This window comes from Kogia breviceps, chromosome 10 (assembly GCF_026419965.1).
Source record: "Kogia breviceps isolate mKogBre1 chromosome 10, mKogBre1 haplotype 1, whole genome shotgun sequence".
NCBI lineage: Eukaryota > Metazoa > Chordata > Mammalia > Artiodactyla > Physeteridae > Kogia > Kogia breviceps.
The window spans coordinates 49,086,955-49,111,942 of record NC_081319.1 but is presented as its reverse complement, the minus strand read 5'-3'; the positions used below and the strand labels follow the sequence as shown (position 1 = coordinate 49,111,942).

Sequence of the window (24,988 nt, the reverse complement as noted above, 5' to 3'; positions counted from 1 at the left end):
TGGGAAAGGCTCACTGCCTGGCAGCCCAGAGCCGGTAGACCCTCAGGTGGCTTTAATTCTGCTGCTGTTTGGGGAGCACCCACTGGTCTCCAGGGCAGGGTCACAGAAGTAAACAGGCTGCATCTGTGTCTCAAGGACCTCTCCTCCAGGAAGAACAAGAGGTGACAAAGCCTTTCTCTGGAGGGGCACACAGGGCAAGGGAAGGAGGCGGCAGAAAAGGATGAATTTGGCCGTGATCTGGGGTGGCCTCTTAATGTCTTTTAATAGGAATATTCATAACCTTCCTGCTCTGCACTTCCTGTGAATGGGGACTCTTGATTGTTTTTCCTTTAATGAGGGAACGTGGGCATTGGTTGGAAGTTATGCCTACATGTTGAGCTCTCCATTTGGGTATGAGGGATCTCAGTTCAACGTGAGGGAGGACAGGAGAAGTCCCACCCAGGGTCATTTTCCATCTAAAGTCCTGTTGGAGAAGTTGAGGTGGGAGTTGAGGAAGGGGCAAGGCTTCATGGGGCATGGCAGGAGTGCCCATGGGAGCCAAGCATGTAGCCTCAGCCACAGTTCTTGCTTGAAAAAAAAAGTATGAAGCATATAAGCAATATCATATGATATTTGTCTTTTTCTATCTTACTTCACTCAGTATGACACTCTCTAGGTCCATCAGTGTTGCTGCAAATGGCATTATTTCATTCTTTTTTGTGGCTGAGTAATATTCTGTTGTATATATGTACCACATCTTTATTCACTGCTCTGTCGCTGGACATTTAGGTTGCTTCCATGTCTTGGCCATTGTAAATAGGGCTGCGATGAATGTTCGGGTGCATGTGTCTTATGTTTTTTTCTGGAGTGGGATTGCTGGATCTTATGGTAGTTCTATATTTAGTTTTTTAAGGACTCTCCATACTGTTCTCCATAATGGTTGTACTAATTTACATTCCCACCAACAGCATAGGAGGGTTCCCTTTTCTCCACACCCTCTCCAGTATTTATTGTTTATAGATTTTTTTGATGATGGCCATTCTGACCGGTGTGAGGTAGGGATAAATTAGGAGATTGGGATTGATATATACACACTACTATATATAAAATGGATAACTAATAAGGACCTACTGTATAGCGTAGGGAACTCTACTTAGTACTCTGTAATGACCTATATGGGAAAATAATTTTAAAAAGAGTGAATATATGTGTATGTATAACTTATTCACTGTGCCGTATGCCTGAAACTAACATAACATTGTAAATCAACTATACTCCAATAAAAATTATTTGAAAAAACAAAAAAAGACCAAGAAAAAAGTATGAAGCAAAAATTACAGAATCAATTTGGCTCAGGAGCTCAGGAACCCAGGTATGGCCAAGATGCCCTAGGGTCCAGGTGACAGAGGCTGACCCCTGCCCCACATGACCACATCCTGGAGGCAGTCCGGGCCCTGAACACTGTTCCTCTAACACAGAGCAGCTGGGCGGTGGGGGTGGGAAGAGCGGAGAGGTGAGGGCCACGTCCAATGAGGTCACTGACTTCCCAAGGTGCCCCCCATCCCACTGTCCTGTGGATGAGGTGGAAACTTCTGTGCCCAGTTACAGTAGTTGTACATGGCTGAGCCCCTCAGCCTCACTGCCCTGGCTTCCCTGTATTCTTTGAGTAGGGATGCCTCGAGCCTTGGTTCATTGATTTCATTTGCTTGAGTGTAAAAGGAACCCTGGCTGGACATTGAGTGCCTATAATCATGAAAACCAAGTGATGACTTTGGCCTCATCCGAGCCAAGGGGTGTTCACGCTCTCATGGCTGACAGTTGTGAGAGCCGCAGGTCTTTCTGTGTCCTTCAGAGGCAAAGGGCTGCCTTGGGCTCCCCAGAGACCCATAAAATGTGACCACACAAAGCCACAGGATCAGCGATGGAACAAACTGTTTCTGCCTCGAGCAGAAATCCAAACAGGCTTTTCCAGCCCAGTATGCCTTTTTTTTTTTTTTTAAGTTTTTTTGTTTGTTTTTTTGCTTGTTTGTTTGTTTTAATTTATTTTATCTATTTATTTTTGGCTGCGTTGTGTCTTTGTTGCTGTGCGTGGGCTTTCTCTAGTTGCAGTGAGCGGGGGCTGCTCTTCGTTGTGGTGGGTGGGCTTCTCATCGCAGCGGCTTCTCTTGTTGCGGAGCACAGACTCTAGGTGCGTGGGCTTCAGTAGTTGTGGTGCACGGGCTTAGTTGCTCTGTTGCATGTGGGGTCTTCCCGGACCAGGGCTCGAACCCGTGTCTGCTGCATTAGCAGGCGGATTCTTAACTGCTGCACCACCAGGGAAGCCCTGCCACTTTTGTTTCTAATGTATCCTTAAAAGGCATGAAGAAGTGGCATGGGTGATGGCTGGAAAGGTTATGTATTTTTCAGTGGCCTCTTTAATTTTGGAATGACCAGCCTTTTTCCTGAAGCTTCTCCTGAATTATCATTTTACGTTCTGTTTTTAATCAGGTTGTAATTCAAGAGGAACAATTAATAAAACCTTCCATTTCCACATCTACTGTGAAGCTTTGTAACTTCTTCCTGTGAGATGGTGGCTAAATGAACAGAACATGAGAAATCTAAGTAGATTTGTGGAAACACAGACACATTTTAGTTTAGTTGTGAGTGTCACTTGGAATATAAATAGGGCCCTAGAGGATTCTCATATTGGTCTTTCCTCCTGGAGGCTTTCAGTAGTATCTTGTGCTGTCATCTTTATGTTGTATTGGAAAAATCTGGGATTCTTTTTCCCTTGGTCATTATTTACTTTTTAAAAATAATGGTTAAAGATTTCTTGCTATTTAATCTCAAGCCCAAACATGGTTTCTAGTGAAGAAAAGATATTTAATAAAGTTGGGTATTTTTAGTTCCAGAGAAAAAAGTTGTGGGGGACGGGGAGGATGGGCTGTATCTAAAATGTGGAAGAAATGTTTAGGTGGGGCTGGGGGGATGCTCTGACTCCTGTTCCTTTTGCTCTTTAAAAACTTGTTTCCTGTGGAAAAAAGAAATATTTGATTTTGGAACATTTTTGTGTACTGCTTGGTGGTCCTAACTTTTAATTCATTGGTGGGAAATTTTGGATGAGCTCATTTCATAAGGATTTATGTGTCTTAAGAGATGGCAGGGGGTGGGGAAGCTTAACCTCCTTCGGAAGGGCCTGCATCCTTGGATGCTGCTACTTTTTGGTGGAAAATGTAAAAGCTGGTCTACTTTTGGATGACTTTTCAAAGAGGATAGCAGCTGCCCCCTCTTCATTCTTGGCTTGGCGTGCCCTTAGGGAGAGCTTCCTTATTACCCATCCTTCCCCAAAGTGGTCCCTTGACCTCCTTGTTTGCTTGCATCTGCCAATTCGGTCAAGAGAGACTGATCTCCTAGGCTCTAGCCCACCACTCTGATTTGGATTTAGATGGGATCAGGAATTTTGTTTGACATCCTCTGTCTTTAAAAAAAAAAAGGAAGAGATGGTAATCCATAATCTCAAGCCTATTTCTTCCTGTCCCCACCTGTTTCTGTGTCCAGGTCCCTGATAGCTGCAGGGAAGGGCTGCATCATGGTGGGAGGGGAAAAGGAAGGTAGGAAGGAAGGTCATAGGATGCTTTCTCCCCATTGCTCCTGAGGTTCAGTTATGTAGCCATGTACCTGTCAGCTGAGGCTGAGGAGGGAGAGCAAGCAGAGATGAGGGGAGGAGGAAGAAGGTTGTTTGGGGTGGAAGCCCGATCCTGGTAAGAGCGGTGAACTTATCCTTGCCCATTGTCGCTCATCATTTAGTATCCCATCCTTCCCAGGAGAAGTTCCAAGAGCCTGTCTTCTGGTGTCTGGGCAGGGGTCTCCCCAGAGGCCCTATCTCCCTAGGGAAGCACCCTTGTCAGCCTGCCTTTCTCTTGATTCCTGTCTTGGTGCTGCTTGGTGCCACCACTCCTTTAGACCAAGCCAAATTGCATGTAGCAGAAAATCCAAATAAGATGTTTGTATGATTCAGGTTTATTACTCTTACACAAAAGTAGTTCAGGACTGGTACGGTGGCTTCATGGTCATCAAGGATCTAGGATCCTTATCTCTTTCTGTCCCACCATCCTCAGACCATGGCTTCCAGCCTCAAAACCACCCTTATCACCCAATGTGACTGTTGGAGCTCCAGCCATCACATCCAAATTCCAGATGGGAGACAGGAGGAAGAGAGAAGAGTACAAAGGAGTACATGTCTCAGCTAAGTTGTCTCCCTTTATGGAGCTTTCCCGGAAAGCTCACATGGTGATTTCTGCTTGCATCCCATGACCTCCTTCCTGAAAAGGAGGTTGGAAAATGTTGCCTGTAGCTAGGCACATGGAAGTCTCTGCCGTGGTCCAGCGTATGTGAAGTACCTTATGTGTGAACCTCAGCATACTCTGCCAAGCATTCTAGCTACTTACATAATATCTAACCCTCCTATCAGACCCTCAGCTGTTTGGAAGCAGCTTATCCTCTTCCTCTTTGTACTATTTATAGCTACCAACCCAGGGGCATGTGTCGTGGGCTCTCAGCCCATCTTTGCTGAATTAAATCAAATTCAGACCCTCCCTCTCCCACCACCCCCCTGTGGATCTGTGATTATAAATGATTTCTTGTCAGGCATTAAAAAAAAAACCTTCTTCCCAGAGGGCTTTTACATAATTATCAGTTTAATATGTGATTATGATAAAGGTGCTAATAATTGTTAATAAAATTAGAAAAATCTAGGTTATGAAAATTGGCACTATTGGTAAACATGTGATTATACTCTCTGATTCCAGACGTTAGAGAGACAGGAGAGAAGCATTTCATCACTAGTCAGTGTTAGTAGAATGTCAGGGAGAAATCTTTATGAAAAATGCCCTTTTTGACTCTTTTGAGTTTGAACTTACAAAAATACAGGAAGATCAGAGTTGCCTGAGAAACTTTGTGTTAGTACTTCATATTTGTAAACGGGCAGGTAATCCTGAAAATCTAGTTATGTCAGTTTATGTTCCACCACATTAAAAAAAAAAATAGGTGGATGGAAAAAATCAGAATGGTTGGAAGGAAGGGCTTTCCCTTTTGCTCTCGGAGGGAAGGAAACCTGACTGAACCGGACACCTCAGCTGGACAGTGTCTTTGGTGAGCCCTCTCCATGTGACCGGCTGATTCACTTTGTCTGCTAGGTCCCCAGAGAGGTGATGTAAGCAGGGCCTGGAGCTTCTAGGGAAAGGAGAAATATCAGTACTGGCCCCACCCTCTGGCCTTGGAAACTTAACAGAGCTCAGGCCAAAAGCAGATGGAGGTTTGCAGCTACATTTTGTGATTCTGTTTCAGATGTTGGTCATAGCATCTGTTTCCTCTTTCTCGTTTTCCCTTCCCTTCCCTTTCTCTCTCTCACCTTTTTTCCTTTTCTTTTCCAGTTATGCTCCTATGTGCAACCATTCTGCTCTCCCCAAATCAACTCAGGTCTGATCTTTGGAAATACATGCACGAGGAGCCATGGGCTGCTGCTGTAGTTTTGGTTTTGAATCTGGTGAATCTGTGCTAAGAGGTTGAGTAGAAAGAGCCTGGGCTTTTGTGTCTGCGAGACACAGGTGTTAACTCCAGCTCCACCATCACTCGCTGTAGACTTGGGGCAAGTGCCTTCACTTCTCTGAATCTACTAAATCTCATCTGTAAACTGAAGTTAATTCCTACTTCAAAGGGTCATTAGGAGGATTGAATGAAATATTCAGAAAAGCACAGAGAGGTGGACGAAGACCAGATTGTGTCGGGCTACGTACGCCAGGCCGAGAGGTTGGATTTGATGTGGCTGCTCTGAGAGTCAGGGCAGTGGTGTGATAGGTGTTCCCAGAAGGTCACTCTGGCTCTAGAGAGACCGGATTGGGGCGGGGGCAGGCAGGTGTGGAAGCAGACAGCCCAGCTAGGAGGAGATCCGTGGAGAAGGGGGCTGGACCTTTGGGAGGTGAGGACAGTAAGAATAGCTGAGGTCTTAGATGTGGAAGAGGGAAGGACGGGGAGCAATCAAGCAGGAGTCCTAGGTTTGGGGATGGTGGTGCCCGTCTCAGAGCCTGGCGGAGGACTGCACACGTGGATGGCAGCTGCAGCGTGCTGGCCAGCTGGCTGGATCCCTGAGTACCTGGAGGAAAGAGGGGGTACGTGTGTTGGATGGTGAATACCGTGGGGCAAGCCATGGTCCACCTCTGCTTTTGCTTTGAAGCTGTTGTGCTCTGACCATCCGCCCGTTTAGACAGCAGCTTCTAGAAGCAAGTTGGGCAGGATCCAGCGAGGCCTGGAATGTGACACAGTCTCCTGAAAGCATTAGGGACCCTGGATAGTCACCTTGACACCACCTTAGATGACACTGGTCCCCTCACTGGTACTGTCTGCTTGAACAGAGAGTCAGGACAAAGTGAAAGCTACCCCAGGGCTGGATTCAGGATGGACTTTGGAATTTGAGCAGCGTTCTCAAATTTGGGCACACTGATGGTGTGACTGTTATAGGTGAGTCAGAACCCCACCCCAGGGCGTGTACCTCGTAGATCTCGGGGGGGGGCCCTGGAAATCTGAGTTTTGAAGTGTTTTGAGAGACACTGTCCTGGGTGGGGGGAAGTTTCCACACGACTCCTGCCCTGGTTCTTTTCTTCCTGTTTCTTTTTTTTTTTTTTCCCCCTTCATTGAGGGAAATCAGTTTGGTGGCAGTATTTCCTCATCTTGTTTGTAATCCAGACTCTGGGGGCAATTAGGAGCAGGCAGCGTCCCCTCCGAGGAAGAAGAAACCTTGCGTGTATTTTATGAATATATTCCTAAAATAATGACAATAGCAGCAAACAAACATACAGTGAGGTCTTTGTACTTGTGAAATGATTGTTATGCATTAGAGCCCAGATAAAAGGCTTTGGCAAATCTGTAAAGAATATTTCAGAGAGAAAAAGAACAGAATTTATAGGGTCTAAATATAGCAGCTGAAGTGCTGCTGTGTTTAACTTGTCAGGAAACCTGTTGCGTTGAGGCAGGCAGGGGATTTTATTTCTCTGGCCCCGAGGTCACTTGTCTTGTTTAAGAAGGGGCAGCAAACATTTCCAAATAGGGATGGATTTTTAAGGGGAGGAAGATGGCTGCGTATATATGGTATTTCTTGTTTTCTCCTCTTCCTCTTCCTGCATCACTCTAATCTTCCCCCTAAGAAAAGGCAGGCAGGCCTGGTTTTCTCAGTAGAGTAAAGTGGGGGCTGCCTGGGTGGCAGAGTTTTGAATACATTGGCGATGATGCTTGTTGATGCCACATTTGGTGACGGCTGGTCTGAGGAGTGGTGGTGGCAGTCTGATTATTTGGTCTTTGTGGGTTCCCACACAACCCCACTAAGCAAGGAAATCAACCCATAGTTGAAGAAATAATGGTGTGGCTTTTCCAAGGCTGATTGGCTGCTTTCCAGACCTTGCTTGTCCCATTTCTGGGCAAGGGTGGTGTCTTCGCAATTCTCTACAACCCACAGGAGAGGTGTCTGCCCCACCCCTGGCCCATCCTCAGGCTTCTATACTTAATAACATTATGGAATTAGCATCCCCAGACTTGTCAATTAGTAGGACTTCAAACCCCTTGCCTTTCAATACTTACTGAAACCTTGGCTGAAATTAATTATATCAGTATTTACTGTGGAGACTCTGAAAGTTATACTGTCCATCCATTTTCTAGGCCAGTCGTTGAAAACTGGTAGCCTGGAGGCTGGATCCTGCTCAGTTATGCTTTGCTTGCCCTGCACAGTGTGGACCTATACAATTGTCGGAATTTAAAAGTGGGATATTTTGTTTACAAATCTTGTCTTTGGATTCTCGTGCAGTGCTCCAAGATAATCCTTGGTTTAGACTTCCTCTGCTGAGAGTGGAGTCCCCAGACTGCTGGGCATAGATCCCTGACCACCCAGAGGTGGCTCTCCTGTAGGTCATGATGAGAAACAGCCACTGCTGCTTCTTAGAGGATAGTAAGAAAAGGGGTGAATCAGTTGTATGTTGAACAATCAGTTGTATGTATGTTCAGATGTTCTAGAAAACATCTGCATATACAATTGGCACGTGCTCTCAGCATTAGCTGTTATTATTATCATTGTCATCGTGGCATTCCCTGTTTTCTGTGAGGGTTCTGTTGAAGATGTTGTTCACTACATAACCCAGGGCCTTATGGGGACCCCAGGGAAGACACGTATATTAAACCTCAGTTCCAGGAAATAGTTGTCCTCCTTCTGGATTCCTGGCTCATTTATACCTTATTCATGCTACAAATCGTGTTTCTAATTTTGCCTTAGCTGCTGGGAAGCTTGGGCAACTTTGCAGCTCATTTGTAACAGAAGGACATGATTTTATGGCATGCATTTGTTTTCAGATGCCATTGTTTCTCACTGCTCTGCTTTTCTCACTTGTTTATTTTATTGTGGGCATTTTTTTTGTGTGTGTGTGTGTGTGGTACGCGAGCCTCTCCTGTTGCGGAGCACAGGCTCCGGACGCACAGGCTCAGTGGCCATGGCTCACGGGCCCAGCCACTCTGCGGCATGTGGGATCTTCCTGGACCGGGGCACGAACCCATGTCCCCTGCATCAGCAGGCGGATTCTCAACCACTGCGCCACCAGGGAAGCCCTATTGTGGGCATTTTTGTAAGCATCCTTAAATACTGTTTGGAACAAGGCTAGGTATAAATTAAAACAACAGTAACAAAATGTCTGTTCCTCTGAGAGAGGGTTTATAGTATCACTGCAAATAGGCTCCCATGTCAGGATAAGCCCACATCTAAGCTTTGGGATGTCACATGGTCTTTCTCCCTACTGGACACTACTGACCTTTAACTCCATGTTGGACCTGGTTCTATCAATTGGGCTCAGCCTTTCCCTCTACCCTGGTAGCTTCTGTTCCTGAATTGGGATGGCTTATTCACCTGGGTAGAGTGATGTATCAGTCAGCTGTTGCTGCATAACAATGACCCTAAAAGTCAGGGCATACAACAAGAAGCAGTTATCATTGTCACATATTCTGAGGGATGTCTGGACAGTTCTGCTTCAAGCTGTAGTTCTCCAGTTTGGCTGGGGAAGCTCTTCTCCATGTCTCTCATCCTTCTGGAACCAGGTGGCTACCAGGGCAGGCTCTTCTCATGGTGAGGGCAGAAGTACAGCAGGGGTGAGTGGAAATATGTGAGGCCTCTTAAGGGGTAGGCTCAGAACGAGTGTTGTCACTTGATGTTGGCCAAACCCAACATCAGGGCAGTGGGGAAACAGTTTGCCTCTAGTGAGAGGAAGTTCAGAGTCAGTGGCAAAAGGATGTGAGCACCAGTTGGGGTTGGGGGATGCTGTCTACCACAGGCAATATGTCTATTGAAGACTGTCAGGGTGGGCATACTGCAGTGTCTCGCTCTTAGTGGGTATGTTGGATATTCTCCATTTCTCCCCTCCACATCTGTGCTCCACCATCATTCTCCCTGCTTTGTGCCCTTGGAGGCTGACCTTCCCTCTTGCCTTCTAGTTGTGTTCAGTCTGAAGGGAGTACCAGAAAAAGAGGGTGGAAGTGTGCCCACCCACAGGTTGGTGTGACTGTGACCCTCTGCAGAAGGCCATAGGTTCTGCCAGGTGGCTAGTTCTGATAACCTTGGGGTTCTAGTAACCTTCAGACTTGGGACCACAAGAGCTCCCTCCTCATGTACTTTGCCACGGGGGAGGGCTCCTTTTAAACCTGCCCCCTCTCTTACAAATAGCCCCTTTGCTGAACTCCTTCTCCCTGTTTGCAGAAGCCATCTATTCTTGGCCAAGACCCTCATGGATACATTAGGTGCTCAATAAGTGCATGGTTGAGCATCAGGGCTTCTTGTTTTTCCTCCCAGTGGCCTTTACACTGATCACTTCTTCTACCTGAAAACCCCATGGGATTTCAGACCAGGAAATCCTCCCTCTCTCCCCATTACTTGTCCAGCCACGGTTCATTGCTTGTCAGAAGAACCTGGCAGTGTCAATTCATCAGAGAGAATCCAGATAGAAAGGCTTTACTTTTTTCTCTGGGTTTTCTTGGCATGCCCTTTGGAATAATTAGGGATTCTTTCAAGAGCAACATTTTTTCCATGGGGGATTTATTTCCCAGATATGATTTATACCCTGTCACATCCCAAGAAGAGAATGTAGGGAGTGTTTGTGGCTAAAGCAGTCTGAACAAAAGGAAACTAAGTGTAAATCCCACCAGGAATGATCGTCTTCATTAATTTGGGAAGGGTTGATTAACACTGCTGTGCCTGACTCAGTAGAGCAATGCATTTGTTTTTCTAAGCAGGAAAAAAAAGGGCCCCACATTTTGATCTCCTGAATGAGTTAGAGAACCACTAGAGTATTTCCCAAACTTCCCTAATCAAGTTAATGTTTTGTTAAAAATTCAGATTCCCACTGATTCAGGTTCACTGAGCCTGGGCTGGGGGCCTAGGAGTCTGTATTCAACATGCATCCCTGGATGAGTCATTTTAATCCACCACACTGGGCTCGGCTAACGATTCTTACACATTTTGGTCTATTGACTAAGAAGAAATCCAATAATGACGATAACGGTAAGGGTAGTATACAAGACTGTTAACGTTTAGAAAGCACTGTATGGTTTGCCAAGATTTTACATATTTTGTCTCATTAACCACATTGGCCCTTTCAGGACTTCTTCTTGTCTAATGTTGCCTGTGCCAACATTATTTTACCAGAATTGAAGGGAAAGAATGGTACCAGCAGGTTTTTGTTAAATATCCTAATTGATACCAGAAGCAAAGTTACAGCAGTTGTCAGGTTATACACATGAAAACTACAAGCAAACAGCCTTTAGCCCACGCTTTGAGAACCAGTGCATGTCTTCAGGATAAGATTCTTTCAACCTCACCACATGCCTGGATTGTGCAATAGGGGTTTCTAGGATGTTCTGTGGAGGGTTTCCTTACAAAGAGACATCTCTAGGCAACTGACTGCTCTCTGGAGGGGAGCACAGATGTTCCCTCCTAAAAAGGACATGCTGGGCTGTTTCTTTCTTGCCGGTTAGGAAGTCTCCCTTTCGAAATGCTGTTTCACGTTTCTGTAGCAGTTTTGCAGGAAGCCATGCCTAGAAAACAGAATTACTCTGATACTAGATGACTTTGCAGCCTTTGGTATCAAATGCGTTGTGATTGCTGAGATTTGGGCAGGGGGAGGTTTCCTAACTTTATTAATTAATACATTTGGGGAACCATCATGTTATTCATTTTAATTAGAGATCCTGGGCTGCCTGTTGACTTATAACTAACTCCTCTAGTTACTGCTTCTGTGACCCATTGAGGAGCAGAGTATCTCGCAGGCCAAGCTGAGTTCTCTCCGTACCTAGTCCACACCGTTTCTTCTGCCTTTTGCAAAATCTATGGCAGTGTTGAATGAAAAATAGAAGCCCAAGGGCTTGGAGGGCTGGGGAGCTGTGATGCCCATGTGTTTTAGTGTTTGCACATTTCCCTCAGCCATGATAAAACCTTGGATTAAAGCTGATTTATCATCATCCCTGGGTTAGCATGTATTGCTAACCAGGGAAAATAGCGTGATATCTATTTACTATTTACTATTTACTATTTACTATTTACTCATTCTGCACTAAATTAGCACTGACTTAGATGTGAGCTTCAGTTCACTGAACCAACAATTGTGGTATTAAAAACGTTCTCCATATCCAAGGGCAGAGATGAGGCCGTGGTGGGTAATGAGACCCTTGGGCCATGAACCCTGAAACATGCATCTTCCAGAACTGAGCTTGTGACTCTTTGCACATGACCTTACAGCACATGCTTTAGGAGAATACATTTAAGCCCAAGTCCTAAATCCAGTGACGAATTCCAATCTTTTTGTTATTGTTTTTCTTCTTGAAGACAAAAGGAGTTTTATGCCCTGGTATTTGAGGTTCAGTTTAAGGGCAATGTTGGTGAATCATTATTGGATGGGGAGTTTTGTGAGTGCTGGGTAGTTTGTAATATCCAACCAAGAATCTACCCACTTGTCCTCTGTCGGTCCATCTGTCCATCCATCTACCTATCCAGCCATCTCTACACTTACTTATTCCTACAAGGTGCCTGGCACTATGTTTACATGCTAGGGTTGCAATGATAAAGCAGTAGTAATAACCATAATTTATTGAGAACTTACTATTCTCAGACGGTTTCCAATATTCAAAGCATCTTTGTGAGGTAAGAATTGTATCGCCTATAAGAGAACAGAAGCTAATGTACCTTTACCCTGATCACCCAACCAATCAAGGTAGAACAAGCCTGAGGCATCCTTGTGACATGAGGAGCAGAGCGGCATTTCGTTTTTTTTTTTTTTTATGTTAAACAGACTCTTCTATCTGCCTGGACCCAGACCCATGTCGGAGTATAGAGTGAACGTTCTGTGGCAGGGTCACAGCTGGAACAGTCCCTCATTTGTCACTTCTTGCGGTATCTTCCTTTTATTAGTGAAACCGGGATAGGGATAGTCATGGGACTGAACCCCTGGGAGGCATGTCGACTCTCATTTCTCTGCTTTGCCCTTTACTGTCTTGGAAACTTGGGGTTCTGTCCAGACTCACTGTGTTATTTGAGGGTGCAAGAGTACAGAAGTACAAATGGGGGTCCACTCAGTGAATGCTAAATATTGAAAAGTTCAAAACAAGGTAGCCATTAAGTAAACTCTGTTCTACCCTCCTACACCTTTATGACAACCTAGAAGCCCAGCATCAAATATCGATTTCTCAGGCTCTTTGGAGTTTAGTGCAGAAATTGACAGCATAAGGATGGTTGGTCCCCAGCCCATCCCCCTACTTCTCTATCCATCTGACTCCACCCCACATTGCAGTGGGCCTCCTGTTTGGGACACCTCAGCCATCAGACAGTCATGCATGTGTGTGAACATCTATCTAAGCTCCATCCACCCACTCCACACAAAAGGCTGCCTTTAGGCCTAGATGTATACTCGCTAGTGGTGCAGCTTGCAATTGAGGGTGTGGACCCTGGAGAAGAGCCAACATACCACCCTGAAAGTAGACCCAGGCTGTTTGGGCAGCAAATCCTGGGATCCTGGGCACCCAGAGCATGTCTGAAAGGGGAGGATATGAGCTCTGCCCTTGGCCTCACAACCTCCTTGTCCTTGGGGGAGAAATATAGCTAGAGTACGGTTCTCTTAAACGTGGTGCTCAAGGCAAGGGCCGCTCTTGCCCAGGTCTCAGGCTTGATACGAGTTCTTCACAGTCAGAGGATGGAAGGGACTGAAAAGTTCACGTGACCCACCTCTGTCATATTATACAAGCTGAACCCAGCTAGTAATCTCCGAGCTGTGTCTGGAGCCCTGGTTCCCTGGTTCCTTGGTTCCCTAGCCAATGTGCTATTCTTATCTTGCAAAGTGAGCCTGCCACTTGCAACTTCAGAAGGATGAGATTTTTCCAGACATCATCCTAGTGCCATTGTGGGTTGTGAGGACCTGAGGCTGGCCCCGAGTGGGTGACTAGCTTACGTGGGCTCTGCTGCAGAGATATGATTTCAGAACAGTTTATACAAGGCTCTGAGCTTTGGGAATAGGCTTCTGGGGTGCATATCTCAGCATCAGTGCTAACCAGCTGTTTGATTTCTCTTAAACTCCTGGATCCTCAGTTTCCTCATCTGGGAATTGGGGATAAAATGGAATCTGCTGGTAGAGTAGTGCAGGTGGAAAATGAAAAGTTTGTAGAAATCTTCTCACAGAGCATGACTTTGCCCATACTGAGCACTCATGAATTGCATCTGTTGTGATGGTAGCTGTTACTGTAATTGTTCTCTAGGAGTCCTGGGCCGCACTGAGAAGGGGCTGCCATTCATTCATTCATTCAACAAATATATAGAATACCTACCATTGCTTAACACTGTTCTGGAAGCTTGAGATTTACCAGTGAACAAGAGAAACAAAGTTCCTTGCCATAATGGAGCTGGCAGAGGCATCCTAACAGGCAGAGGCAGAGATAAATCATAAGTATAATAAATATGGAAATTGCATGGAAAGTAATAAATGCTATGGGGAAAAAATAGATAGGAAGGGGTTTGGTCATGCCAAGGTGGGCTGTAATTTTAAATAGGATGGTCAGGGTATGCCTCATGAGAGCAAAGACTTGAAGGAGGTGAGGGAGGGAGCCATGTGGAGAGATGTGAGAGAAGAGCATTCCAAGTGGAGGGAACAGTCAGTGCAAAGGCCCTGTGGCAGAAGTGCCTGTTTCTCTAGGGACAGCCAGGAGGGCTGTGTTTGTGTGTAGATTGTAGATGAAGTCAAAGAAGTGACAGGGGCCTTACAGACCACTGAAAGGACTTGGCTTTTTCTCTGAGTGAGACAGGGCAGTTGTAGGGTATTGTTGCGGGGGAATGACATGACCCCCGGTACCTTCTTGCTAGGGCTTGACCCTTGGCTTGGGCCCTAAGGCAGCCTCTGTATTGTCAGTCTGAGCCCCCACACCTCCCCCATCTCCTGTTCCAGGCTCACTGTCCCCATCCAGTCATACTCCCTTCCCCACCCCCAGCCACCATGCCCTGTCCCATTCCCTCAAGTCCCAGATGTCTGCCTCCAGCCAATGATGCCAATGATTAGATGCATCGTATTCTGAAGCCCTTTTTTAAAAAAGGAGTGATGTTGCTGGTGGGAATTCGGCGTAGGGCAGGTTGTGGGTGCTCTTCTCATTTCTGCAACCAGCTCCGCATGGAGCGTGGGGCCCATGCCCAGGCCACCCTGGGCCCCTGGTCTCCTGGCAGGCTTTGTCCTGGTGAGCAGGGCTAGAGGACAGGAAGACGGGAAGGAGGCCTTGGTGGAGGGCAGGGTGGAGGACATTGAGTGAGGGCGTGTGTTGGAGCCGACAGGAAATAGGGCTGGGTTTTTGTTCTCTGATTAGTTCCCAGTCCTGGCTCTGCCGCGAGGTTTCAGGGCTCCGTCTGAAACTGCATTGTTCCTGCGGTTGCTGCAGTCAAGCCCAAACATTGAACCACGGCCACACCAGCCCTAGTTCAGCGTGTGACGGTGGGCATCCTCTGGGAGATACTTGCCCTGCCCTTGGCATTGGTGGGACAGCCTTGCCTGGGGCCGCAGGCTCTCCTGGGTCCTGTGCTGAGGTGTGAATGTGCCCCTTTGCAGCTCTGCGGTGTGCCCGGGGGTGGGGGTGGGGGCAGGGAGAAGCAGGGCCTGCTTCACCTGCTGCCCTCCCAGGGTAAGAGGACCCTCTTCACTGAGTCCGGGCCTCCTGCTGACAGGCCCACCCCTTCCCACTCCTGCTCCGAGTAAATGCAGAGAAGCCCCATAGCTCTGTTTCTGGAAGAATCTGCCAGTGGAAACACCTGCTCCCTTTGTGCAGCCCTGGGTTATCAGCGTCACTCAGATTGAGGAAGTCTTCACCCTGCTGCCCGTCCTCCCGTTCTCTTGTGCCCCTCTCTGCCCTGCAGAGGGGAGGCCCTGCCTGTGGGAGAGTCTGGCTGCCACCGGGCAGTACAGCTGCCCTTCTTGCCCCTGACTTCAGGGCCCTGGGTTCTGCCGAGGATCAGCTTTGTGATCAGGGAAGGATCCGTTCTTCATTTTTTCCCCCACCTTCCTTTCATCATGTCTGTGTGAAAAATGAAAGCTATTGTTGGTTTAAAAGGGCTATTTGCCTAATGCCCCTGGAATTTATTTGCTGGAGCATTTTCCATTTTCAGATTCAGTTCAGACCTTGGCTGCCGCCCAGAGGTTATATAACCTGGGATGGAGTGGATCCTGTTGGCATCTGGGGACCCCAGTGCACCCCACCCTTAGCCACTCCTGTGAGGGGTGAGCTCCTCTGTGAGCTGCTGGAGGTGGGGAGCTGGGGAGGGGAAGGGGTGGATAGGGGAGAGTTGGCAGCTGTTGGAATGGGGTCAGGAGGAGGATTTCTTCGGGGGGCTGAATTCTTAGCTCTTCTCTGGACCCGCCTCCCCTTCCTCAGCTGTAGACCCTCCTCATGTACAAAGCCCTGGCCCATTAAATGGGCTATCCCTGGGCCTTAACAAAAAGCCTGAGCATCCTCGCCTGAGGCTTGGTGGGATTTGGGACCTATTTCTGGCAAGTTCCTTCCTGGCAAGCCTGTGGAATGTCTCCACACTCTGTCCATCCCAGCAGTACCGGCCTGGAGGGCCTACCCTGGCTGAGGGCCTCACTTCCAGCCCTGATTTCCAGCCCAAGATCCCTTTTCTCCTCCGAAACCTGGCCTGGGTCTACGTGGAGTAACTCTGACAGGGGGTTACTGGGTTGTCCTGGGTTATGAGGGGCTGGAAGTCTAGCCTGCTTCTAGATTTTAAAGGGTGGCAAAGGCATAGAGTGGGATTTGGGACCCAGAACTCAGTCATCTTAGTCGTGAAGAGGCCCCGGCAGGGTGGATGGGGGTCGGGGGGAGGGGGTACAGGTCCCACCTTCCCTCCCACACCCCCATCTTAGGAGATGGTAGAAAACCCATTCTTTCCAACCCCTCTCCTCCTCCCTCTGGCCTGAGATGTCACCCTTCATATCATTTCTCTGCTTAAATTTGCTCATTAGCCCCCATTAAGAACAAGATCACCCTGTATATGCCTGTATTCGTTAACATAATGCTAATTGCTGTAATTGCCTAACAAACCCTCAATTTTCAGTGACTTAACCCACTAGAAGTTTGTTCATTGCTCACGTATCAGTCAAAAGTCTCTTCTCCAGTGGATGTAGCTTCCTCCATGTGGCAGTGCTGGGACCCTGGTTCCTTCCATTGCTGGCTCTGCCACCCCCTAGGGCCTCAGAGTCTTCTGCTTCCTGGGGGCAGGAGGAAGAAGAGCCGGTGGAGAAGGCGCAGCCTCTTCTTGAACACTCCAGCCCAGAGATGTCCCACATCCCTTCCATCGCCTTCCATTGGTGAGAACTAGTCAGATAGCCGCAGTGGTGGCCCCCGTGATAACGCCACATGGCATCGGTGGGAAGAGATGGACGGAAAGGGGTGGGTGTCCTGGGGAGGTGGTGAGGAGGTGACTTCAGCAGGACTTGTTGAGTGAGTGTGCAGCTTTGAAGGAGAGTCAGCCGTCCGAGGTACCCTTGGGTTTCTAGTTTGGAGGACAGGGTGTGTGGTGGGGCCACTGAAGGAGATGAAGTCTGCGGGAAGAGAGGCGGGTGTCAAGAGGGAAGGTTCCTGTCTGTCAGAGGCCCAGGAGGGCGGCGGGTGCTCTAGGGCTATATGGTGAATGCAGGAATGAGTAGAAACGGTAGTGAATGAACTTGAGCCCCTTCTGCCCACCCCATGGAGATACACTTGAGAAAAACTGGTAGCTGGGGCTTCCCTGGTGGCGCAGTGGTTGAGAATCCGCCTGCCGATGCAGGGGACACGGGTTCGTGCCCTGGTCCGGGAAGATCCCACATGCCGCGGAGCGACTGGGCCCGTGAGCCATGGCCGCTAGGCCTGCGCGTCCGGAGCCTGTGCTCCGCAACGGGAGAGGCCACAGCAGTGAGAGGCCCGCATACCAAAAAAAAAAAAAAAAAAAAAAAAAAGAAAAACTGGTAGCTGTATTCACAGTCTAAAACCACAGCACCTGATAGGATCAGACAGACCAGTGTGCAAGTACAAAGCTAAGCATAAGAATAATCGGGGGGAAATAAAGCATCCTCAGTAACCCAGGAGAGGATGCCTCCCTGGGCCTTGTGCCCTCTTCAGTGTCTGGCTATTGTCTCTGTGAACCTAGGGGGAGCGGTGAAGGCAAGTGCCTGACTTGGGTGAAGAGGGGTGCCCTCCTGCCCTGCGCTAGCATCGCCTCCTCTTCTCTCCTTGGCTCCAGGTTCATCACTCTGGGGAGGAGGGGGGCAGGGGTGATGCCAAGAAGGGCTGGGAGCAGGCATTACTTGGGCATCTGACCAGAAGCAAGCAGGCTGCCCCCTCCTCCCCTCATCAGAAAGAAAGGGGGAGCAGGCTGAAGGCCAAGTCCCGTGCTGCAGCCATACCCGCTTTGCCACTGGGCTGTTCCAGCCTGTGTCACAGGTGGCACCAGGGCTGCCAGGAAGCCTGGGCCAACAGGACTCTGAGTCAGTGGTGGGTCCCTAGAGCAGGGACTTGGGGAGGCTCTGCAGGTGAGGGTTGAGATAGAGGCTTGGCTCCATTCCTGTCTCAAAGGTCAGACTTGGCAGCCTTCTCTTACGCCTTTATGCCAGGAGCCAGGAGAAGGGGCACTGCCCGATGGGGGAGCTGGGGAGACTCACAGCCATGCCTGTGAGGAAACCTGGGCAGAGGGCACGGACAGTCTATAGCCTGACTTCCTAGCTGACATCTCCCACTGCTCTCCATAAACTCTCCTGCCCCTTCTCCCTTCTTTCTGTTGAAGCCTCAGGAGGAGATTTAACTGTGAGGAGGCACTTAGCATGTTTTAGACCAGGGAGGTCACTCTTACGGAAGTTTGTTTTGTTTTATTTTTCCTAACTTCCAAATAAAGCATGAAGTGAAGTATTTGAGGCTGCATAGCAGAGGTTAAGGGCACAGATTCAGGAGCCAGATGGCCCAGGTTGGAATCTAAATTCTACCACTTTCTACCTTGGGTAAGCCACTTAACTGCTCAGTGCCTCAGTTTCCCCACATGTAAAACGGTGATCACAGTCACCGTTAGTAGGAGGACTAAATGAGTGCATATTTACAAAGCACTTAGGACGGTGCCTGGCACATAACAAGCGCCATAAAGTGTGTGTAAAATTTTTTTAAATTAAATTTAGTTAAGGAGTGGGTATAGACCAGAAGATGGTAATTCCTAGTTTTCCCCAGTCTTCTCCCTTAAGACTCTGTCCACTCCTTCTCTGAGAAGATCTGCTTCCCTTTTTTTTTTTTTAACCCCTCGGCAGCTATGGAGTAATGATAGCCCTCTCCAGTACCATTTCTAGCTTCTGTACCAGGCAGCACAGCTGCTGGGGAAATGGACAGGAATCAAAAACAGCTCGCAGGTGCCGTGCTAGGCAGTTTGCATAAATTGCCTTTAATCCTAAAACAAAGCAATACAACAAAGCACTCAGTCCTGAGGGATGGGGATGCTATGTCCATTTTACAGATGAGGAAAAACTGAGCCTGAGAGTTAGTCTGGTAAGTTGATCCCGGGTTCAATATGCAAACCCTAGTTTGCCTGAGGCCCTGATCTCTCCTTGATATCAGGCTTCTCCTCTCCCTGCAGAGGTTGTTGCTTCAGTTGTCATTTGATTGTGTGTCATCCTTCTGCTTGAACTTAAATGACCGATCGCAGTGTTTATTGAATACATGCTGAATGTGGAGTACTATGGGAAAACAAAAGAGGGCTGTGGACTAGGCAGTGGTTGAGATGCAAGATGGGTGAACCATTTGAGGAATGACCTGAAACATTGTGTGACTGTGTGAAGTTCCATGTTCCTTCTTGGCAGTGTTGCTGGGAGTCCACAGGGGAGACCATACTAGGGCCTGCAAGTGTTGGGTGAGCTTCCCCAATAGGAGAGGAGGTGCAGGCTGTGTCCTGAAGGTTAGTAAGGTTTTAGGAAGCGGAGGCCCACTGGAACACGCACAGAGTGGGTGAATGAAGAACAGGTGGGACCAAGGTCTGTATAGTCAGGGGGAGAAAGCATGCTGGAATAAGATTGCAAAGTTAGACTTAGAATTGGTTAATGCCCTATAGGGCAATAAAATGGAAACCTTTGGGTGTATCTTTCCACCAGACAGACCATTCCTTGATTGTCAGTGTTCCACAAATTAGCATCTAACTTTCAATAGTTTGGGCCCTATTCAAGATTAAAAAGTAAATAAAAGATATCTTTTTCCTAGATAGTCACATGACCCTTAGGCCATCTTGCCAGTGTTCTAGTATATTGAAAGGCTACCAATAGTATTTTTGCTTTATCTCAAATTTGGAAGATTTCTGGCATCAGGAAGAACAGCAGTGGTATCATGCTTGAGAGAAAGCCAGGTTGGAAGAGGAAGGCAACTGGGTTTCCAGGTATGTCTTGGGAGGCTGATAGGAGCTGGGAGCTTCTGAGGCCTGAGTTTGGGGTGATGAAAGGACAGTGGGCCCCAGAGGGCCCCAGGCTGTACAAGGGGACAGGCCCGTCCTTCCCAGAGCAGGTCAGCAGCCCTCCTGTGCCAGTCCCACCACCAGGCCAGGCGGTACGCTTGGCAACCCAAGCACCAGGCTAAGGGAGAAAGCACAGACAAAGTCATAGAACCAAGAAGTGCAGATGTCAGGGCATTCTGGTGGCTTGGGACCAGATTGGAGTCTGAAAACTGCATAGAAAAAACAACCAAAATTGAAAGCAAACAGACTCTGACTTGGGAAACTCGTTCTCCTTGTCCAGAATGCACAATTCAGAGAATGGCAGAACAACATAAACACTGCAAAACAAATTCAGCTACTTAATCTCTTTATTTTAGTAATCAGAGTTGGCACTGGGAATGCTGGTAGGAGCAGAGTTTGACTCAGATCCCCTTAGCCTCACTTGGCTTTTTCCTCTGTGTTTGAACAACTTGTTAAGTCTGCATTTCCATTCCATTCCTTTCCTGGCCTGGTGTTTGGGTTGTCAGCCTGACGGCTGTGTGAGTATGGAGAAAGCTATGGGGCGGTTTCCTGCTGCCTGCGTTTTGAGAGCGTTCCCTTGGTCCCCGTGTGTGGCACTGGAAGACCAGTCTGGCCCTCAGTCAGGATTCTCACCCTGTGGGATGCAGTGGGCCCAGGAGGTGGTCCGCAGCTCCATCCCCTTGTGCCACTGTGGCAGGAAGGTTGGACCACTGCTTCCTGGTTGTAGATGGTTTCTTTCTTCTGTTACTTCCTTAATCAACCTGGTTAGTCAACAAGCATTTACTGAGCACCCACCGTGGGCCAGCTTTGTGCAAGATGAAAAAGAGCTCAAAGGGAAGGAAGGGAATTTTAGGCTGAAGAAATAGCAGGTAAAAAGGCATGGGGGGAGGGCTTCCCTGGTGGCACAGTGGTTGGGGGTCCACCTGCCGATGCAGGGGACACGGGTTTGTGCCCTGGTCCGGGAGGATCCCACATGCCACAGAGCGGCTGGGCCCGGGAGCCATGGCTGCTGGGCCTGCGCGTCCAGAGCCTGTGCTCCGCAACGGGAGAGGCCACAGCGGTGAGAGGCCTGCGTACCGCAAAAAAAAAAAAAAAAAAAAAAAAAAAAAGGCATTGGGGTGAGAGTACACAGCCTCTGTGAAGGAGGAGGTGGGAGAGTGTGGAAAGGGGGGCCGAAGTCTCTCTGCACTCTTGGGATGTGGTGCCAGAAGGTTCTGATCTTACTTTGCTGGCATGGGAGCCATGGAAGATTCTGTAGGAAGAGAGTGATTTATTTCATTCAACAAACATTTCTTTGGCACCTACCATGTACAAGATACTCTTTTAGTTGCTGGGGATACAACAGTGGTTAATCACAGTCTAGTGGGAAAGTCAGACAGGATGGGCAGAAAATGAGCTCAGAGCGAGTGGTTGGCCAGGAGAAGTACCCGCCCTGACATCTGCTTCTACTGCATGGGGTTTTGCCCGCCCCCCCATCCACAAGCAGTGAGCCTGCTCTTAGGTCTCAAGTGTGTGAAGCCCCCTCTGCTTGTAATACTTTATCTTTTTATGGTCAAAACCATCTCATAATGGGGGCTGAGGAAGAAGTAACTGAAGGGTGGGAAGCTCAGAGGTCTCTGAGGATCCTTCAAGCTGGGAATCCCTCCACTAGAACCAAGGGCTGGGGCACATTTTGGTGGGTATGTTTTGTGGGATCCCTGGATTTGTGGAGAAGGCTGCACCAGTGACCTCTTAAGCCCAGTGGGTGGTGCCGTTCCTTTGTTACTTCTTATGCAGACTTCTGGGAAGAATTTGTAAAGAATTATAACAAAGAAGTGAAATGAAAGCAATTATGGTGAGCAGGCAGAGGTGAGTTGAGACTGATAGGCCAGTAGAATGGTTACTGCTGAGAACCTCATTCTTGCAGGACGGATTCAATTCTTTCTCTGAGCAGAAGTGTGTGTGTATTGGTTAGCTTTTGCTGAGTAGCAAAACTCCCCCTAATTTAATGGCTTAAAACAATAGCCATTTATTATTGTCTGTGAATCTCTTGGTCAGCTGGGCAGTTTTGCTGATCTGGGCCAGGCTTGGCTGATCTTGGCTGGGCTCACACATGTGGTATGGCTCAGCTTGCAGGCTCCCTGGGCATTGGCTCACTCCAATGTCATGTACTTGGCTGTGGTGACAAGGGTCTCTCATCATGCTGCAGGCTAGCCTGGGCTTTTTACACGGTGGCTGGGAAAGGTTCTAAGAGTGAGAGTGGAAGGGAGAAAGGCCTTTTGAGGCCAGGGCTCAGAAATTGTACAGGGTCATTTCTCATGCATTCTGTTGGCCAAGGTAAATTCAAAGGATGGGGAAATAGACTCTTATCTCTTGATGGGAGGAGCCACCATGTCATATTTTCAGGACACACATGTGGGAAGAGGTAGAAAATTGGGTCCTTATGCTGTGGGCAGAGCACGTGGGCTCTGGAGTCACCTGGGACTGTTAATCCAGGATTCTCCACTTACCCACAACCTTCATCCATGAGATGGGAACACTAGTAGTATCTATCTCAAAAGACCATTTTGAGGATTAGATAACGCATGTGTGCCTAATGTGTAGTAAATGCTCAGTAAAAGGTTACTCTATGAAATGAGGCTTTCAGGTGAACAGGGGAAGAGTATTTCATTCATTCTTGTTACTCCGCCCTCCTCAACATTTCCTTAATATCCTAACTTTATAAATACAGTAATTCTAATCATTTATTTAGTCAATAAAAACAAGCACTTATCATACACTAGACTGTGTGCTAGGAGCCAGAGACACAAGGAAATGAGGCACTAAGGAATTCCCCCTGTATTAAAGAATTTCAGTTTCATTATCTGCTCAGAAAATTCTAAGAACTGCCATTGCCTCTGAAGTTATAAATTCTCAAGCTGGATGTTCAAGACCCTTCACAATATGGTCTCAGTTTATGCTGCCTTCCTGTGCTTACTCAAGTCAAAGCGGATTCTTCCCTATGCCCCAAACATGCCCTGTGCTTCTGCATACTTCCAAATAGACCCCGGACAGGAATGAACTCCACACTGCAGGGTCAGTAGTAGGGAACAGCCAGTCTGGGCTGGGTGTAGGGATCCCGAACCAACACATGGCTGGGATCTGTGGGGTTCAGGGTTCCATAGATATGACACCATTACCTCCATCTCAAGAGGCCTTTACTGATGCTCCCCTAGCCTTTAGAACTCGCTGTGATCTGCCACTCCTTGATGCCTGCCTTAAAGTGGTCTGTGGACCAGTCTGACCCCCTTTAGGAGCTCCATGGACAGAAACACTCTTCCTCTTCTGCCTTCAACATCCTCCCACTGACAGTACACCTCTTCCTAGGAGTTCCACAGGCGATTACAGAAACCCTCTACCCCAGTCAGACAGCCAAATAAATACACACTCCTGGGGTATATCTGAATGAATGGGAGGCTGCATAGCCTGCCCCATCCTCTTTTCCCCTAACCTGCAATTATTGGATGAAAAGAGTAGGATATATAGCACAGCACAAACACTAGTTCAGTAAATGGCATAAAGAAGTTGAAGTTGTCCATGGGCACCAGTTACATGGCTGTGGAAAGGTGACCTTGAGTGTGACTTCCCCATGGACCCAAGATGGGGCTCAGGGATCCCTCTGTTCCTCATCACCAGCCCTTCTAAGCCCCACCAGCAACTTTACGAGATTTCAGACCCTTTTCCAGACCTTTATGAGATTCCAGACCCTCCTAGGCTTACTGAAGGGAAAAGAAGAATTGTGGTTCCTTTCTTTCTGCCATGCCTCCACCTTCTCTTGGAGACTTTCATTTCCCCTCCATGGCATTTTTGCTTGAGTAGAATGACTCTTAACCAGACCTTAACTGCTCCATGGAGGTTGGGGTTGGGGGAGGATGGGGAAGGGAAGGTGCAATGTGAACAGAAACAGAGCAGCTCTCTGGAAAAGAAAGCTCCCTCAGCCTTCAAGAATGCAGAAGCCGAGAATACAGATAATGAGCAGTAGGAGAGCAGAGGGTCCTTTGTTACCCATTCAAGTGCTGCTCCCAGAAAGAAGTAAGGGAAAATGGAGATGAGATATCACATCAGAATTTGCTTTTTAACACTTCATTAACATGAGTTGACTGCTGGTATTTCCCCAGAAGCAGCATATTCCTGAGCTACTTACATTTAGGAATTTTTCTAAGGATTGCAGATAGAATATTGATAATTTCCAGACATCATGGATTCTGCTAACCATCAACATAAGCAATATTGGGCATTAGCTCTGATATTAACAACACTTGAAGTCCATCATCACAGGATTCAACAAAATTCTCACATACCAGAACTCTCGTTAATCAGAATCTTCGAGTCAAAGTTGATGGCTCTATTTTTCTTAAAAATGGAAAAATATCCCCAATTTACTGTTCTAAAACAGGACAACAAAACATACCTTTGTTCACTTATTCCATCAATTCATTCAACTAACATTAATTGTGGATCTCTTAAAAACCTATATTGTTTAAGGAATAGGAAATACAAAACTGAGTAACACAGTGAGGTCCCTGTACCTTGTATCGCAACAACAGAGGTACATATACCATAGAGCTAAAACACAGGTAGCAAACTCTACGGACTAAAATAAATTTCCTTTATTTAATAAAGTGTATCAACCAGAAACCTATAACGAGCATCATATTTAATGGTGAAATATAGAAATAATTTGCATCGTAGTAGGAACTATAGGCAAGAAGGCTTGCTATCATTGCTACTGTCTATTGAAGATTCTCACTAATGTAATAATCCAAGAAAAATAAATTAGGTATAAATAGTAGAAAGTGAAAGATAATGTCATCATTTACAGATGATACTGTCTAACTAGAAAAATCTAACAGAATAATAGATGAGCTGTTAGATTAATAGAGTTTAGCAGGTTAGCTGGATCCATACACAAAAATGAGTAGCTTTCCTGTATGTACTTAGCAAGAACATATTATTTTTTTA

At 47.4% G+C, this 24,988-nt stretch overlaps 1 protein-coding gene across 1 annotated transcript in view; it reads left to right on the top strand.

Moving 5' to 3' along the window:
- The window catches only part of ITGA9 (integrin subunit alpha 9), a 356,752-nt gene that overhangs the window by 109,430 nt on the left and 222,334 nt on the right, over positions 1 to 24,988 (top strand). The window lies entirely within an intron of this gene.